This window comes from Phalacrocorax carbo, chromosome 3, assembly GCF_963921805.1.
Source record: "Phalacrocorax carbo chromosome 3, bPhaCar2.1, whole genome shotgun sequence".
In the NCBI taxonomy this organism is placed as follows: Eukaryota; Metazoa; Chordata; class Aves; order Suliformes; family Phalacrocoracidae; genus Phalacrocorax; species Phalacrocorax carbo.
In genome coordinates this window covers 45308341-45322650 of record NC_087515.1, presented here as the reverse complement: position 1 = coordinate 45322650, position 14310 = coordinate 45308341, and the positions used below count along the sequence as shown (strand labels likewise).

Here is a 14310-nt window from a genome sequence, read left to right as displayed (position 1 = left end):
AGGCCTAGATAGGCTCTGGTCTGAGTCTATATGGGTGTAAATCTGAATCTTGAGAGAGTGCCCAGAGTCAGCAGAGCTCTGCAGAGACACATGTGTCATCTTAGGGAGAGGGCCATGACTCACTGCAGAGTTATCACAGAATTTTTTTTCCCCTCTAGATTTTGTCTTTACATGGAACTACTGATTTTGTGTGTGTTTGTGTCTTTGTCTTAAACATCAAAGACTAGACCTCGGTGATCCTGAATATATTTCTAAAGTATTACATTTTCCATTGTTGAGAAATTCTGGTTAAATCAGAGAATTTTCTTGAGACATCCTTTAGTCAAACCTAGATCACTAATAAAGCACCAGCCTATGGACTAAGTAAGAGAGCACCAAACTGACTGAGTAAAATTGTACTAATCTAATGATTCAAGACTAGTGGTGTCTCCTGGCCTCATAAATCTAGTGATAAAGATGTAGTCTTCACACTGTTTTACAAAGGGTCAAAACCAGGATCAGAATTCTGAAATTCTTGCATGACAAAGAGTGGCACATACTCTACTGATGCTGTTCATATAAGTCAGTTGGTTCATAGAGCTATAGAAACTGGCCTCCATAAACAAGAGCTTCTGGCAGATCTTTTAATGACTGCCTTAAGCATAACATAAAAGAGGCAGTCATCTAGGGCAGCTGGCAGCTAGGGCAGTAAGATGGCCATGGCTCAGCTGTCTCCATTACCAGGACTAGAAATCTTAGGAGCTAAAATTGGCTGCTAGAGCTAAGGGAAAGGTTGGAGTCTGAAGCATGGCAGTTGCTGTGGGAAGGAAGAGAGTAAGACCTTTTTCCTCATATTTCTTTCACAGAAGTATGATAGTAAACCCCAGTCTCCAGAATTTCTCCCCACAGATCTCAAACCCTGCTCCACCTCTTTCCTCTAGACACGTTTTCAATGCAAACAGAGTCTATTCATGTTTGCCGCACCCTCAGTTCTCTCCTTCCCTGCTGAGTAATCAGTTTTTGCCTACCCCAGTCAGAAGTCTTGAGTCACCTCTGTTCTATTTTTAGCATGCTTTCCTCCAGGAAAGAAACAGAAGAGAAGGAAAGAAATGGAAGAGAAGGAAACCTTATGCAAACAAACTGCATTAATGCTGCAGTAAATCTATGACATTAGCTGCTGTTTGGCAGCATAGCAAATAGCAGGTGAGGAAAAGGACTATGCAAGGTGAAAGACTGTTTTAGATGTCTGTTAGATACAGTGAAAGTGCTGGATGAAGAACATGCACTAGTCTCAGAGCAAGTTGTAGCTGATTACTTAATAGCTTGAAATTTTAGCAGTGTTGAAAAAACAGCAGAAGATCTCTATCCTGGGTTACAATCTCATGGACAGGAAAGGTTGCTTTGAAATCCACAACAAGCAGTAGGCTGCTAAATATAGCTGCAACTTCCCAGGATAAGGGATGAATGCACATAGCTGGAGAGTAGAATGAGCTCTGTCTAAAAGTACTCTAAGGCCCAACTTGCCTAGCCTTTTCCAGTGATATAAAATATGTTACTTCATTTGACATAGGGATTTGTTTAAAAAGAGAATTAGAGGGACTGGAAAAAAGCAGCCCTTGATTCCAGTTCTTTGCTGAGGTCTGTCAAACTTACCTTGCATAATATTTAAATTAGAGAGTACATGGAATATAAAAAATGAATTATTACCATAGGAAAGAAGCTTTCATTTTCTGGTGTCTTGGCACGACAGTTAAAAGACTCCAATCATAAACTAGCTTGCTGTGTGAGTGTGTTTAATGAAAATCTTGTGACTGAAACTAATGTATTGAAATAGAACCTGCTTCTGTGGGAAACCTTTAGCTGATTTTATTCTCTGGTATATATACCAGCTTTGAGCTGAACTCTTGGATTCCTAGCTCCTGAAACATGGCAGTGTTTTTGGAATACCAGAGTGTGTTCCTGAAGCTTCAATAACAAATGCCAGGTGTTTCAGACTTGTATACTAAATCTTAAATACAAATAACCCCAAGTAAGGAACAACAGCATTTTATTTTGCTGCTAAAATTATATAGTGTGACTAAATATAAGGCTTAAATCAACTTCAAAAAACATCTGTCTCAGAACTGTGTGGATTTTAAAAATTCTTGGGATAATTTTGTAATGTTGCCCTTCCTGCATTTGGGGCCAATTCCAAGGATGAATTTTTTAAATTATTACTTACCCGTTCATCTTCCCATCTGACCCTTGGTACCCCTCCAGAGCTCCATTGACTTCAGCGAGGCACAAAATTGTGAAAGAATTGCAGCTAAGTCTGCTTAAAACAGCATTGCAAATAAGTCTGCAAAGCAGTAGATGTGCAGAATTTTTTTTTTACTTTTGAGAGTTTTGCTACAAGTGAAAATAGAAAAAAATGGATCTGGAAAACCTTTGAAAATTTACAGTAAGTAGGTAAAGTGAACAATAATTTGGTTTCTTCTGTCTGTTTGAGTCTAGGGTAAAAATAACTAAAGTCAACCATAGTAAAGTATTATGAGGCAACTGAATGAAAAATTTTCATTTTTTTAAGGCAACCTAGCTACCAGCTCTTTAACATAATAACTTGTAATAAACACAGATATTTTTATTCCTCTCTCTCTCTCAGCCTGTATTTCCCTGAGACATAGGATGGACAGAACTGAGATGATGAATAGCAAAACTTTAGGCAGTGACAACAGGAAATGAGACTATAACTAGCCCATGTATGGAGTCACATTTAACACAAGAATCTAATACTGTGTCACGTCTTGAAATTATTTGTTTACTGGCTATGGGGAAGGCAAATAATCTACTGTATCATGTCACAAAGTGTAGTAATGCTAATAAAAAAGTGTTGAAGCATAACTGCTACTTGGATGAGTAGGGCTATTGACCTCACTGGTTCTCATCACATGAAGTGCTTCACTGAATGAGTAAGAACTGCAAAACGAAGCCACTTGTTAGATTAAAAAATGTATTTTTGGGTATTTTGCAATGCAACTTTTTTTTTTCTTTTTAACTGGGGAGCATTACTAGTTTTCATCTGGTCCCATACAAATCTCGTGTGTCCGGAAGCACCAAACAATTACATTACAAGAACAATGATCAATAACCTTTAAGTTTTGTGTGAAATCACTTCTTAATTTCCTGTTCAGAGACTGAAATTTCATAATTAAATGTAGGTTAAAGCTAAGTCTTTTTATTGAGTTTCATTAGTAATACTAAGGAGATTTGTATTCCTGGTTAAGTGTCAGTTGTCTTAATGTTCCAGATGTTTGTAGCTAAGAACAAATTTGTGAATTGATGTGGTGATGGCACAGAGAAGGAACAGATGGCACAGAGCTGTCCCTGCTCTATTCATCACATCAATGACTGGAAACAATGACAGTACCACACTGGCTCATTCCAAATTATGGAGTCCAGCAAACAAATTAGCCTGACCGGCAGGAGGTCTCAGAAAAGTAGACTGAAATCTGCCTTGGACAGCTACAGAGGTTACATGTCTAAGGATCACATGGCTGGTAAAAGAGGTCAGTAGAAAAATGTCCCAGAAAAGAGGTTTTACAGATACCTGGTGCTTGTAAAGTTATTTAAGCCTTTGGCTTGAGTAGTTTTATTAACTTCACTGGGCCTACCTACATGGAGTTTTTAATTTGAGGATCAAGAACTGCATATTCAACTTTATGATAAAATACTAGGTAAGAATGTAGTAGTGGCAAGATACTTGTAAGTGGAAGAAGCTAGAGCAAAAGGGTGTACTAGGCTTCCTTGTGCTTACTGCTGTATTTCTGCAGCAGACTCTTAGTTACTGTACCCTTATTCTTTTTGTCTAGGTCTGATCTTCTGTATTACTGTTGGTTTTTCCTGACCATGACATTCCAGTCAGATATTTTTTACTTTTCTATCATAAGGTAGGGACAGAACTGTATCAGCTGTGCAATTTATAAAGTCTTAATCCTTGCGAGGAGATTAAAGTGTCAGGTGCCATAAATGTCCTGGGGTTGGGTACAGATTCCTAACAAGATATGTGTACCATATATCAAAAATCCCAACAAATTCCTAATGTTATGAGTGCTCACAGCTGACTGACATCTGGATACACTCAGAGAACAAGTTCTAGTAGTATTGCTTAAGAAACCAGGAGGACAGTATATTTATCTGCTTATGGCTTGCAACCATTTTCCTGCCACCTTATTAAACATCATGAAAGAACAAGGAGATGTGGAATTTGTAACTAAAGAAAAGCAGATTTTGTTGTTTCACAAAAAAGGAAACTTGTTGGGCTTTTTCTACTCGGGCCTGCGGTACAGGTTGTTATAGAACATCATATACAAGGTTTTGGTGTGTTTATTGGTATGAATCTTTATGAAGTTTCTTCTGTGTCTTGGTGAACACACTGGGTTTTTTTCAGGGGCATACTTATAGTTTGGAAGGAGTAGAAGTATTCACAATGGTGTACTTAAAGAAAAACAACAACAGCAACAACAAAAAACCCACCAAACCTAAAATTACCTGCTTGGTGATAAGAAGTGAATAAAATTAATTGTTTTATCCAGATTGGAAAGTGAGATGTGGATAAACTCCAATCACCCCCTTTACAAGTGATAAACTGTTCACCTGTTTTATTCTTGACTGCTCTAGCAGTGCTGAGGTTATCTGCCAGAAGACTGTTTTGTACAGTGAGTGGAAAGACTCATAATTCTTGTGCTAAGGATGTGAATAGTTCCCCAAATCTGCATTTGGGGATTCAAACACAAGGTAATTTCTTATACTTTTTCCCTATAAGCAGAGTAGCTTGTCTTGTGTTCTCTTTTATTAGCTAACGTGAGTTCCATATGTCCATCTGAAAAGATCTTAGAAAAATCTTTTTACCAGCTTCTCTCTGCACTCAAGAGTTAGCAGAATTCTTTGCAATTAAAAAGTCAGCAAAATTCCCTCTTCCCTGCAAATCCTACAGTAACACTTCAAGAATATTGCAGCAAAGCCTGTGTTTCTAACTGTGGTGATTTGGGGCTGTTAGAACTTAACTTTCTGTCAGGAGAGATTCCCAGCTTTCAATAACAATAAAAGATTTTGCATTTGTGCTTGAAAATATGACTCAAATGCATCCAAAAGTTTTGGAAAGGAGAAAGTCTCAAATCATTATTTTAAATTTTTTATTATATTTCTTCATACCTGATATTGGCTGTATCCAGTAAATCATTAAAACAATTATAAAATAATTTTGTAATCATCATAATGTCCAAAAATTACTAATCAGGTATTTTCAGAGGAAAGCACAACCATGTGAATTTCCAGTAGATCAGGTTATGATAATGGCAGACTGTTAATACAGAGTTCAGGTGGTATGGGGGTTTAAGTTCTATATAACTTAAGTAAAATAAACAAAAGGGAAAGAAAGAAGGATTTAGAAGCCTCATTTCTCAAGATAAATACCCAAAATCAGTGGGTATATGCAAACCCACTAAAAAGACCATACAAAGGAAATTATATTTTAATTTTTAGCTTATGGACACTAAAAAAAAAAAGAAGGGACTACGAAAATAGTGGTAGTGACAGGAAAACAGCAGAGGACCTTTCCCTAAGTTTTAATAGATCCCAATGGTCCAGACAAGTACAGCCCAACAATATGAATTGACCTCCAAAAAAGTCTGTAAGTATGGCATGCCAAGAGGATACCCCAAACTACTAATCACGGTAACAGAGTTATCCTGAACCATGATGCTTTTCCTCCATAACATAATACATGTGATTAACTTGGCTACCTGAAACTCTAGTGTTGTTTTTTTCTACTCAAAACTTACAGCCTCCTTTATTTACATAACTGAGCTAATGCAGACTTAGGATATTTAAGATGTGTACTTCTGATTATAAACAGGAAAAAATCAGAGAATAGTTTATTAATTTTATCTAAACCCTGGCCTGAATAGTAGATTTCATCATTAATGGCTCTGGAATATAAACTAAAAATTTGAAATATGTTGTTTCCTTACATAGTTCAAGAATAACATCCAAAATGGGATGCACATGCTGATATTAGGTCTGGTTATAATATGCCAGTCTGTCATCTTTTACTAGTCTATAATAAATAAGCTATGCATTTAGTAATCTAAAGTGTTTTTCAGAAGTCCACAAAAACTTACAGTACTTGCTGACACACTGTTGACAAAAGTTACAATTAAAAAGTCATTAGAAATTGATGATGTCTGCCACAACTGGTAACTTATTCTCACTGCTGTTATATTGACTTAAATGATGTATTATTATAGTGCAAGAGTAGAATGAGACTTCAGTCCAAACTGAAGAGGGAATGGCGTTTATAGGTAGCTAGAAATATGTTGTATTTGTCTTTTTAACAGCTACATGTTAAAGTGATAAAAGCAAAAATGACAGAAACAAGACACCTAAGCAAAGATCTTGCTATCCAACAATCAGATGATATGGCATTCAGACATACATACAGGTGTCCTGCATAACTCAAATTAGTAAAACAGCTGTGCTTATTTCATCCATCATCTTCTGGCCACTGCTTTTGCTCAGAAAAAATTACCTTAAGGTTTCAATATATATACCTATAGCACATTAACAGGAACATTAACACTAAGTGCATCCAGGGAGGGTTTAATAGAGTATGACATTGAAATGAGAAATCATATGCACACCATGTTTAGTTCGGGGTTTTTAGACATGTCCACTGCAATGAGGGTACTTAGGTTAGTAGTGGTAGTCTAGCAGTTCATGTGGTGCTGCCTGCTTTGTAATAACTTCACTAGTGTGCACAACTAGTGCTGACTGCACTGATATCGAACAGCAAAATTCTCTGCTGTAGTTTATTCTGCTTTTCAAGAAAAGATAATTTATTTCCAGTGCTGTATGAACACTTGGAGCTCCATGTTAAATGAGAGCCTTGTTCTGAAGAGCCTACAACAAACTTGAAAAAACAGACATAGAGCTGGTAGGAAGCCAAATTCAGAACATATTCTGTGCCAGGGGTATGCAAGCAGCATAAATAGAACATCTGCCCTAGTCAGCAATGTTTGAGCTTCCCTTTGAAAACATGTACTCTCATGTAGGTATGAGGAAACTTTCTCTTCTTTCTCCTGAAAGCAGAAAATGAATAGAAACATATCTTCATTTAAATTACTAGCACTTCATCCCTTTCTCAGCAGTTTTATCAAAAATTCTTTTCCTTCTCTGGCACTTCTCTTCGGTCCCTTAAGACAGCAGTTTCTGAGATAAGAAGGGTCATTTGTTTTTAAAACATTTTCTAACCCCTTTATGAATGTACTTCGTGCAATCAAGTTGTTAAACTGAGTTCACCCCAGTCTTCATAGGAATTATAAGCCTGAAGGAAAGTTTTTGAAAGTGTATGGAACTGCCAGCTTGGGTGGTCTAACACGTGTTCATACAGAGCACGTAGTTCTCCCCATCTTTTCAATAGGTGTGTTGATTTATGCGTGTGTACTGTAGTTTTCATGCTCTGAGCAGTACGGTGACTTTTACTTACATTGAAGTCAACCTTTGATTCCCAATGAATACTCATATATATCACTGCTTTGCTGCTAGCCTGTAATCATCACTTAGAAAACTCTTCCCATCATTATACCTGTGCAAGCATTTTTTCTTAGTGCCATCCAATATGAATTCTCAAAATTTTCAGTGGCTACTCTGTGTTTGTTTGTGGTTTTTTTCTGACCCCGCTGACAATTTTGTGGGCAAGCAGGATGGATGAAGGGCAAAAGCTCTTTGTGCATTACTGAGAGCCTGTCCACAAAAGCCTTTTGAAAGGAAGGAAAGAGATAAACAATAGATTGCAATGATAAAGCAATACAGATGAAATTCAGACGGAAAATGTAAAAGATCAAGTCTCTGCCTGCTTCATGCTATTTCCCAAGAGCTTCCCTTGGGCCATCTGTCAGAGAAAGAACTGGAAAGGCTTCATGAGGTGTGTCAGATTTCAAAGGTGTCACCTCTTCTGGACTGCCCAGAGCTGGATTTTGGGAGGCTTACAGACTTTTTCCTTTTAGAGACAGGGGATCAGACAGGGGGCACTCCTTGAGGTATGAGCATGAAAGTAGGTTAGTAATGTCTCACCTCTGTGATTAAAAATCAACAAATCTGTCTGGGCTGTTGCTATACAAAAAAAAAAAAAAAACAACCAAATTTTCAAGACCTATTTGAGTTTAAAAAAAAAAAAATCAGTTGGAAGTTTTTTCAGTGCAAGACAGTTGCATGGAGTGCTGTAGCTTCATAGTGTACCAAACAAAATTTTCAATCTTTTGTAGACCTCCCCAAATGCATGAATTCACGTGTAAAGACTGCAAGTTTACACAATAGGCTTTCTTTCCTTAGGTACCTATACCTGTGATCCTAAAGAAGTTCTTGCACCCTGGTAGTTCACAAGCCAGACAGAATTTTCTAAAAATGTCTCTTAGGGAAAAACAGTGCAGTTCAGAAGCCTGGAGTCACATTTCAAGCTATGAAGCAATATTTCTCCATCCACTAGGCCTCTTTAAAGAGGCCTCTTTTAAGATTTAGTTGCAGTCTGAGGTGTGGAGGTGGGACTTCTGCCAGCAGAATGGCAGCCTCCATGTCCCTTAGAACAGGAGCAATATTGAGGAAAACTCATCAAGACTTGATACGCACCTGTAGAGCAAAAGTTAAGGAAGTTTACGTAAGTAGGAAAAGTTGCTTCCTAGCACACAGTAGTCATTTGTACATGCTGACAGGATGAAATTGCTAAACTGGTATACTTGCTTCACCTAGAAAAGTTTTTATAACAAGCAATCAAATGGCTGTATAAATCTAATCTGTCTGTTCAATAACTTGGGTCCAACAACAGGCAGTAGTGCAGCAGCTGTAAGCGTGTCAGACAGCACCCTCCACATCTTCCCCGGCTCTCTGTTCCTAGGGCTAGCTCAGCTTTCACAGGTGGACCTCGCTTCTTGCACCTGTGCCCACACCTCTGGCTGTGCTTTTCCTGCCACAGTGCAAGCATTTTGCAGTGAATTCAAGGAAATTTATATTTTAAGTGTTGCAAGACCACCTTGTTGGCAGGACCTTCCTGTTCTGGAGGTTTCACAGCCTCTCTTCTAGAATTTCATGCAACCCAGCAAAGCTGTAAAATGTGCAAATTTTCCCTGTGATTGATCTTCCCAGCCACTAATATCTGATGTAACTCAAAGAAGAGTATATACCCCCCCTTTACCTTGTCCCTGGGGAGCCTGTTTGTGCCCTTTTCTGCCCTCCAGGTCCCAGACTGCAGAAGTGAAAAAAGGCAGCCATGCCAGCCCCAGGGCTCTGCAGATGATGCATGGACCTTGCCAGAGTTGGAGGAGCCCTGCCTGTTGTACCATGTCCTCTCTGTTGCAATGCTGATTGCGTGCATCTGCCTATGCCATGGGTTTGGTTCTGAGATGCTCTAGGATTATTTCCTGACCAATTTCAAAGCATTTTTTATATCCTTCAAGGAGCAGTTGTGCAAGGGCACTTGAGGGAATCCATCAGCATTGGAGTGCAGTTTTACACCCAGGTGTAGGGTGATATCCCTACTCCTTCCCACATATATACTAGCTAGATAGGGTTTAAAGCAGCAAATGTGGATTAGGCATTCTTCCTGTGAACTTTTAGGAAGTTTAGCATACAGCAGGTGCTGGTGAAGTCTAGATGAATCTGGAAATACACCCAGGAAGATGACTGGCCAGCTGATGCTTGCTACTTGCTGTTGCTTATGTTGCTTTGTTGTTATGGTGTCTCCCTCTTCGTTCATTTATTTCAGCCTCACTGGTGTTGCTCTATTGTAAATCATTTACATATCCGAGGCACAAATAGTCTCCAATATCCATGTGTCCACAGTTGCCAAACTTACTGAGATCCTAATCAGAGAATAAGTCATCAGTGGTACACAGAATTTGCATGGTGGACTTCTGTTGTAACAGAAGTGATTGGGAGAGCAAGAAGGCTTTTTAACTATGTATTCCACTACTGGGGCATGCTCTGCAGCTACTTTAGATATTATTAGCACCGTGACTTTTAACAAAGGAATAGAGTTAGGCTCCCTTTTTTTTTTCAGTCCATTGAAGATAAGCACAAAGCTAGTAACTGTCTTTGTGTAGATCCTTATTGTTTCATGTGGCATGTAAATTTGCATCTGTCATGAACTGAAATTATCAAGATCTTGCAACTAGATTGCAAGATCATTTCACAATTCCACTGTAACTAACTGTTCTCTGGGATGAAGAGGAATCCTGTGGAAATCCTTCTGGCTTATGACATTACAGTTCTCTGGTGACCAGCTCTCACACTTTCTTGCAACATGTACTTTTTTTATGGGTAGGTAGTCCACTAGTGCCACTATAAATGGGGACCCTGTGGCCACTCTAATGGCACTAAATGGTATGACTGGGACAAAAGTCAAATGAAAGGTTAGCTGGTTTTGTCCACATTTCTTGAGTGCACCAGCAGAGGTCAACCTTTTAACCTACCCTGTGTAACCATGGTAGTACATAGCAGAAATGTGATTTTCTTCAAACACTGAGAGACTGCTTAGACAGAGCCCTACCTCTCCCTTTCCTCTCTGCTCTGTTGTTAAACCTTGGCTAATTAACTGTATATATTTTGCTTCACTTCTGCACCGCACTCCTCAGCAATTTGTCTCAGAGCATTTACAAAGGATTTGAATACTTTTATCCTGATTTCAAGAGGTGAGTCAGCAAAGACCTGATGGCATTTGGATGATAATGACAAAGCAAGGAGTAAAACCTAGATCCTGGGAATTCATTGGTAGTTTTCCTACAGATTTATAGTAATTGTAGCTATGTCTTACAAAATTTAACTAGCATTTATGTAGAGCATGGTGTGTGGTCTGCTAGTAACCTTAGAAATTCACCATCTTCTTGCCAATGTATGAAGGGCAGCTTTGTTACTTCTGACCAGTACCCAAGCCACTAAAGTGAAGTGCACTTATAATTTTAATAGGATTGGGATCCCCTGCAGTTAAATACACACAGTTCTTTTATAGTCAGCTTAGTAAATTTTTTCCTCTTAATTCCCAGAATGGTAAAAAGAGACAGCGTATTGCTGGTGGTGGTTTTGGTGTTGCAAATTACACAATTTTGGGGTCCTTTCTCCAGTGTCCAGGCAGCATAGACTCACATATTTTTGAGTAATAGGTCTAGATACAGCTAATTGGTAGCATGATAGAAATGGACACAGAAGCCTGTGTAACAGATGGCTTGGAGAAAGATGGAATTCTGAAGGGCACAATTGAACATTTTTTTTTCCAGCAGGAGAAATACTACATCCTGTTTGCAGATCATCTTTGTGTATTTGGCCAGACTCATCCCTTCCATAAATCATTTGCTCTGAATGGAATCAGGGCAGGAATTTTACGCAGCTCCTAGTGGTATTTGTTTTGTGAGCTCTTGCTTTTAGAGGATGGTTAAAAGAACTCTGAAAGGAAAGCTGTTCACTGAGGTTTTAAAATTGCTTATTTAAATTCATATTTAAAGGTAGTCTGCTTGTTTGTGATCATAAACATTAGCAATATTGAAAACCCATAAAGCATATTTAATTTGCTATTTTATTCATATAAGGGCATTCGTATTTCATGAGCCTTGAAACAGATAACAGGTGTAGACTTACAGCCTGGGACTAGAGACAGTATTTGCATCACCTGAACTGTTATCTAATCAGAGATTCCACTCTCCCATAAATCTAATAAAAAAAAAAAGAAGACAACACACAGGAAATATTAATTAAATCACTTTGTGCCCTGGAAGGTGCTGAGTATGTTGAGAAGCGTACCTGGCAGAGGTGCTAGCTGAGACATTGGAAGCTGTTAAGGGGAAGAACGCTACTCTGGTAAGTTTTCTTGTCTTACCTATACCACAACAGGGTCAAGATGATCGGTAACTGAGCAGATAGCATGTTTTACAGATGTTTGATTTGCTGTGGCAATCAAGGAAATAATTCCCAAATGAAGAATGCTTCTTGGTGGAAGGGGATTGCCGGGTGGTGAGAGCATGCTCTACACTATCTTGTTCCGTGTATCACGTTACCTTACTTGAAAGGTATGTAGGGAAATACTACTGGCCATTCTTTCTACCTACTTTTGGCTTGTTGTGCTGGTTTTGGCTGGGGAAGAGTTAATTTTCTTCACAGTAGCTAGTATGGGTTTGTGTTTTGGATTTGAGCTGGAAACAGTGTTGATAACACAGGGATCTTTTAGTTCCTGCTGAGCAGTGTTTACACAGAGTCAAGGCCCTTTCTGCTCCTCACCCCACCTCACCAGCGAGCGGGCTGGGGATGCACAAGGAGCCAAGAGGGGACACAGCCAGGACAGCTGACCCAAGGGATGTTCCATACTGTAAGACGTCATGCTCAGCATATAAAGTTGGGGGAAGAAGAAGGAAGGAGGGACATTTGGAGTGATGGCATTTGTCTTCCCAAGTAAACCATTACATGTGATGGAGCCCTGCTTTCCTGGAGATGGCTGAACACCTGCCTGCTGATGGGAAGTAGGGAATTAATTCCTTGTTTTGCTTTGCTTGTGTGCACAGCTTTAGCTTTACTTATTAAACTCTCTTTATCTCGACCCACAAGTTTTCTCACTTTTCCTCTTCTGATTCTCTGCCCCATCCCACTGGGAGGGAGTGAGCTGTGTGATGCTTAGGTGCTGGCTGGGGTTAAACCACAACACTTGTCCTCACCTCAGTCTTTTCCATGCAAATATGAACTCCTAGCCACTTATCATGACCGAAAATTTAACTCATCGCTACATATTCACAATTAATCTGTAACTGAGTTATCCTTACAGATGCCTAAATGAAGCCTAAAAGGCTGATTCATAAAGAAATGAGGCCTAGGAAAAACAACAAAGAGAGAAAACTTTGGAAATCTGAGTTCTGGTGGTGAATCTGGTATAATTGTGAAGCAAAACATTTTGGTGTTTTACTGTTTCTGTGTCATTTTAGTCAGCTAAGGGGACATTTTCTTGACCAAAACTACTACTTTCTTATTAATTGGAATATCTAATTAAAAGGCTTCTTTTCCAGGATATAAAAATCAAACCTCTTTAGAGATGGACTGCTTTTTCAGTTGTGCTACTCTATAGTGTGTCATGGAGATTTTCTACAGATCTTAATGGAAGTCTCTGCAGACCACTGGGTGGTATGAAATGAAGTAAAATGCAGAAGATGATGTACAGACATTTCTTTTAAACACATTTCAGTTCATGTGTCTCTCAGGTAGGGATCAAAAGTTTTCCAGCACATTTGGAAATCACTTTAAAGGAGAAAATGTATTTTAGCATTTCAATATATATTGAAGACATGGTTTTAAAACCAATGCAATAAAAATGCAGTTTTCACAGTGGCTCACTTAACATTTAATCTTCTGAATGCCACATACTCAAGTTGTAGGCTGCTTTTTCTGTATATCACTTACATTTCATTGCCAAGATGACAGAGTAATTTTTTTCTAATTAAAACACTCCAAGTATTTTTATTCTCCCAGCCTTTCATCCTTACTGTTTTCCAAAATGGATATTGTAATACAGCTCTCCACACTAATTTTAATTATTTTGGGAGGAAAGTTTTCTGTCAAATGCTGCCAGAGATGTTTATACTTTTATGTTTTGCCTCTAAAATCTGAAACATGAGAATTTGCTTCAGCAAAGACAATATATGTGAGTATTTCCACAATCAATAAGCTCTTGTCTTAAAAGCAAGAATGTATGTTAGTCCTGCTTAGTAGTTTCACAAGTGATTAGAGCCTGACTTGTTTTAAAACTAAATGAATCAGCTTTATAAAAGTCTGTTTCTCATTATTTAGAACAGTATGCCACTTATCCCATTACTGGCCAAACACAGTTTAAAGGGACAGTTCACTCAGTAAACACCAGCGCATGTATCTGTAGGATAGGGCCAAATATATTGTTTCTAGCTCTAGATAAAATTTCATTTTAATATTAAAATCCTTTCCATTTTCTTGCAGGGTTAGTGTTGTGTCTGTCATGCTGCCTATATAAGAAGAGATTTAAAAAAAAAAAAAGTTTTGTTCTACTCAGCAAAATTCTACTTTTTTCAGCCAATATACTCTTAGCAAGGTGAATCCTGTAGTTTTAAAGATTACTCTGTTTAAATTTTTAAAACATTTTATTTCTCTAAATGGAATAACATAGCTCTACGTTGAGTGTAATCAGGAATAAAAGACGTAATGTTTCTCACTGGGAGATATTTAAGAGGTAATATATCTTTAAGTGTCTCCGCCTCTGAATCCACCCACTTCTTGACAGCTGCTGTAGACTTGTTGACT

General features: G+C 38.4%; 1 protein-coding gene across 14 annotated transcripts in view; it reads left to right on the top strand.

Moving 5' to 3' along the window:
* The window catches only part of SPTLC3 (serine palmitoyltransferase long chain base subunit 3), a 303012-nt gene that overhangs the window by 200949 nt on the left and 87753 nt on the right, over nt 1-14310 (top strand). For 8 of the 14 annotated variants that reach the window (XM_064446775.1, XM_064446764.1, XM_064446765.1 and 5 more), the window contains 3 exons: nt 11775-11856; nt 11932-12065; nt 12213-14101. The gene's annotated coding sequence lies outside the window, so the exon portion shown is untranslated. Of the gene's footprint in view, nt 1-3378; nt 3525-11774; nt 11857-11931; nt 12066-12212; nt 14102-14310 lie in introns of those variants that run through there. The other 6 variants (XM_064446769.1, XM_064446766.1, XM_064446763.1 and 3 more) reach the window with 6 other exon arrangements.